We start from the raw sequence: 5450 nt of genomic DNA, 5'->3' as shown, positions 1-5450 counted from the left end.
TTTCCCACTCCCACAGCTGGCTGGAGCCACAGCCCACCCTGTGCCTTTTTAGGGTGACAGCAGGGGGAAGCAAAGGGCCCCACACAATTGTGACTGTACTGCTGGAAGAAAAAAAAAAAAGAAAAGAAATGTCTTTCACTAAGTCTTCTATTTTAGGGGAAAAAAATTTTACGTTTATTCACGAATCAGTATTGAGCAGTAAGTACTTAGTTCGTTCTTCCCTATTGATGCAAATGATAGAGATCTTGGCAAACATATATCACTTTACTGTTGGCTCGTTTATATGTCTTGTGTCACATTAGCAGAGGTCCATTCCTTAGGTGGCTACTTGCTAGGTTGCCTTCCCATGAGCAAGTGACAATTTGATATTTCAGGTCTAATTATAGCAATTGATAATTTTCTGGAAAGCCCTCGTTTCTGTATGAGAAAAACTGGGTTTGAGGGAGAGCACCTCTGTGGGAGGAGTGACAACATTAATAAAGATTGATGTGTATTTTGAATTCTTTCAGAAAGGCTCCACAAGAAAGAAAAGGTTACCTGCTGCATTAGTCATTGGCAAGGAGCTAGCAAAGTGCCTGCTCTGGCTCAAGAGGAACAATTCTACCTTCAGCTGTCAGGTTTGCACAGTTCATCACCAGTATAACTCCCAGCACTAAGTGTTTTGCATTAAGAAAAGGGCATCCACACTGGGGTCAGCCAAGGGAAGGAAAATGATGGTATTTGAAGGCTAACTGTGCTTGCTGCTGGGTCAGCATGTGCACAAACACAAGCACACACTCGTTCTTATACTCTCCATGCTTGTCCCTGCTGCACGGTCACATGTGCTGGGAAAAGCATTGATCACATAGTGATGTGACTGCCTGATTCCCACAGCCTCACAGAGTGACAGAGATGAAACACTGAGCTCTTCTCCGTTGCTTCATCTCCTGGATGCTCCTATTCTGAGCACAGGTAAGACTAGCAGGCAGAGAAGCTTCTACTGTGCCTGCAGCACTGCTTGCCCCATGCCTGCTCAGCCCGAATTAAGGTTTTAACATATAAAATGTAGTGCAAACAAAACCTTTGTTTTTCTGGTTTGGCTGTTTAGGTCACATCTTTCATATACATTGTGAAGCCTCGGAGAGAGCTGTGTGGCTCAAGGAGACCCACTGCAGGTCATAGCACTGTGGAAAGACCACCAAATATTGTTAGATCTTTTTGATAAAATGGTGAGAAGTATCAACACTGAAAGCAATGGATCAAAAAAGAGGTCCAGCCTCCCAAACATACAGCTTGGCACTTTCATGAACTGTCAGCTCCATGTGAAGAGGTAGCAGCAACTCCTAGGAAGTGTTAGATGCAGAATGTGGGGTAGCAGCAAAAGCAGAATGAGGTACAATCCCAACTAAAGCTGAATCTGCAGCTATAAAGCAAGATAATTTCAGAGAGAAAAAGATGAATTTTGCTGGTGTGTCTTCAGTTCCAAGGCTGAAAACCTGGAAAATTTTGGTTGACGAAGTTTGGCAGTGCAGCAAAAGGTGAGAGTATGATTTTTTCCATTGCACTGAAGGAAGGCTTTATTTGAGCACTTAAAGAGGGACCCCAGCTCCTCTGTATAGTCAATGAAGATAGCAAGGAGACACTTCTGAAGACTATGGTGCTCTCCACTGGTGCTGGAAGAGACACAGCAGGAACAGACTGAGACACGCTGACTGAATGGCCAAACTGGACAGCTTGGCTTTCTGTACTCCTAGTTCTTCTTTCTTACGGTGTAATAAAGCTCCTTATTCCAGCAGAGAAAGCTGCTCTTCCCATGGGTGTTCCCAGGCCAGTGCCTGGCATGAGACATCAACAAGGATTTCAGTTATCTGCAGTATCACCACCCTCTTTTGATGTGCTTTTTCTCACCCTCAACAAAATTCTAAGGCAAGTGTTGGGTTGCCTGTACCTGATGAAGTGATGCCACAGGGTTACACATTCTAAGCTGTGGCCTTCCAGTTAGTGTGCTGATATCCTTGTGACTGCTGAAGTCCTGGGCTGAGCTGAGCAAAGGGACTCTGCAGCACTACCATGAAAAGCACAAGCCAGAACATGCTCTCCTCAAACACAGCCCCCTTTCAGACCAAAAGGGACTTTTACATGCCCACATAACATGTATTTGGGATTCTTTCACCAGGTGCCTTTTTGGAAGCTGTTGCACCTCGCCATGGATTTTCCTGGCTACTTAATCATTAGTGTGGAGAGGGAAAGGGTTATGCAGAGATGCTGTCTTTCCTTTCCAGTTTGTGTTTATTTTCAGCTTATTTTTCCCCCTCCATATAGGATGAGCACTTTCACCACAGGGCCTTCTCCTAACTTGATGACTCAGAAGTCAAAATCGACATAAAAATAGTCCCCCATTTTCTACGTTATTTTGTTCTTTTCAAATTGGAAGAGCCTGACTGTTTCCTTAAATGTTGTAATCAGGAATGTTATATTTTCTTGTATAAATTATCCTTGTATACTGAAATATAAACAGCCCATGGGAAAGAAATTCAGTGTATATTTCATTTCTTCCACTGTTCAAGGCAAAAAATATGTACTTATCTGCTGAGAAATACTCTGCTTGTGCAGCAGAAACCAATCATAAATATCAACTTACCAGCATTTTAATGACTGCCTGTAGGGATCCCAGAAATTATAACATTCAATCATTACAAGAAGATCATGGCAAAAAAATAACAGGGACGAAGAGTCTCTGTGGCAAGTGCAGACGGTGTTGACAGTGACACTTTAAACTACCATTAAACTTCTTGATTCTGGTGTTTCTGAAGGAAAATTTTAGGCATCCTTAGGAAGATTCTGGGACTAGAAGTGCTATCAGTGCAGTAAGTCACTGCGTGCCCAGTCCAAAGTCCCCTGGGCTCTGAGAGCAAGGAGACGACCGTCTCCATCCCCTGGAATGGTCTGGAAGCTGCAGAGCTCAGTGCAGGGCAGATGCTGTGAAACACTTTAGCCTACCAACACACACAAGTTGAGACCAGGTCCTTTCCTCTCATGTGCATCACTGAGACAATGCTTTGTGTGGCTATCACAATAAATTACAGAGCCAGGTGAAGTCTGCTGTTGTGGATGTTTCAGTTCCATTACTTCTTCCCACAAGACTGTCTTGGGGAAGGGATGTTTATGTGCCAGACTCCATGGCAGTTTACTTGGCAATGCCCAAGAAGTAAGATAGAAAATGAGAAAATATTAGACTGTCTGCTTCATGCTTCTCCTTACTCAGGATAATTTATCATAATGTAATCAAGGCCTAAGGAATAGAGAGACAAAAGGCAAACTGTACTGGATAACCTATGGGGAGAATAACTTTATTAAAGTCTAGTACAGAATAAGTGCTCATGGTGCAGCTTTCATTCAGTCAGGTTATTTAGAAGGTCTCATTTTCTACTTCAAATATTCATCACACAAGTAGAATAGGATGAGATTTTCCTTGTTTCTGTAGGAAAGATTACAAGATACAAAGGCATCAGGTGTGGCTTGGGACACCTGTGAGCCTCCAGCCCCAGATGCTGGAGGATAATCCTGGGAAAGTAACAGGAGTTGTTCCCTGGGTCCACAGCCATTGTCCATCCAAGGCAGAGTAATGAGCCAGATGTCCTCACCTCGTTTACTTGTACTGCTGAGCCTCCAATTATTCTATCAAATTCAGTCAAAATGAACAAATAGATACACAAGTTATTAGAGGCAACAACCAGACAGCAGAACCCAAAGCAACGAATACACATGATATGTTTCCATAGGAAGCCAGGCTAAAGCAAAACACCAGTGTTTGAAAAGTTACTAATGAAATTACTTCTTTAGGAATGTTTGCTGATTTCCTATAGGGGGGAAAACAAGCTTTATTTAATTTTTATTGAATGGTATTCTTCAGAGATTGTCTTCCACTGCTAATTCAGGAGGTCAACCTCTGTGTTGGTCTGTGTAAAGAAAATTTTCCTTGAAATAATAAATACATTTCTTTAAAAAAATCCAGTCCTCTTTTCCCCTGCTTACCCACCAAAGTAACAAAATGTCCAAATTATTGTGAGCAAAATTTACCCACAAGCCCAGAATATTAACTGAGAAATTCCAGTGCTCTTGAAACTTACAATAAGAGAAAGTGGAATTACTAAAAGTATAAAAGCCAAAGCCCCCGTTGAGGTCCATGTATTCTCTGTTTATGCTACTACAGAGTGTGCTAGACAAATGTGTAGGGTTTGCAAAATCCTTTGGGAATCCCTGAAAAATGAAGTGGAGAGAAAAAAAGATTAGCTCCTCACACAAGGGCATAATAAAGCTACTGAACATTTCTGTCTTAATTGTGCTTCATGCTAGAGTATAAGAGAGAGTTACCTCAGCTGAATAAAATGCGAAACTCTCCTGGCAGCAAAATGCCTCCTTTAATATTACAGCAGGAATAAACCTCTCACTTATAAAATACAGTTGACAAAAAAAGGCTAATAATTCACAAAGGTTTTACATACAATAGAAAAAAAAAAGCCTGTAAAGTTACTATGCATGAAATATAATAATCTAAATCAGCAGTTTAATTTGCATTTCTGCATATCAGACTTAATATTCCCATTGCATACAGCCATAATAAAAACTGCTGTTTCATTGACCACAGAAGATAACATTGTGTGGTTTTATTTTTTTATTTCATTTTCTCACTCCTAAAATATACCTTTTGCCACCTGTCAGTGCATTTGTCCTCCTCAGCGGGAGGATAGTAAACGGTACTTGACACAGTATCTGGTCAACAGAATTGCAAATTTTAACCTCCAAAAAGAGAGGACCACAGTTCCTACTTGGAGCCTTCTACTCATGGAAAACAGAACTGTATGTTTACTGTAGAGTAATTATGGTCAATGATAACGAGAAAAAGCAAGAATACCACAGAACAGTTAGGTGACCACAAATGAGTTAGGATGGAGTTTGATGCAATATCGACGTGTGAAGAGTCTTCAGTGGAGTTGCCTGATTCTGTGATTTGTGAGGGGAAAAAAAAAAAAAAGAAAAAAAAAGAGAAAGAAAGAAGACTGCTATGCAGCTGAACTGAAAAACAGGACTTTGTTCACTCTCACTAATGGATCAACTGACAGTCAAATAGAGGTGTCTAACCAAGAACTTCCATTAGGGTCTCTGGAGAGTGATGGCTTGATGTAGCTGACCAAAAGCATCCCACTTGGACTGCTCTACATATCCCGCCTGGCCCACAGTGTCTCATATCTGCCAGCCCTGGATAGATGGATAATTGAGGGCACCTCAAACAGTTCTAGAAGCCTATATTTATCTATGGCTTCATCTGCACTGTCATGTGGGGCTGGACACCAGCATCATATGTAGATGCCCATATCTCTGACAGCCTCGTTTAGTTATCCCAAAGTCACCCCTGTGGTCTGTGCAGGTGGGAAAGAGAGGAGTTGGTTAAGTTTGTTTTTTTCTTCTGT

Source organism: Chiroxiphia lanceolata, chromosome 2 (assembly GCF_009829145.1).
Source record: "Chiroxiphia lanceolata isolate bChiLan1 chromosome 2, bChiLan1.pri, whole genome shotgun sequence".
In the NCBI taxonomy this organism is placed as follows: Eukaryota; Metazoa; Chordata; class Aves; order Passeriformes; family Pipridae; genus Chiroxiphia; species Chiroxiphia lanceolata.
This window is presented reverse-complemented; position numbering follows the sequence as displayed.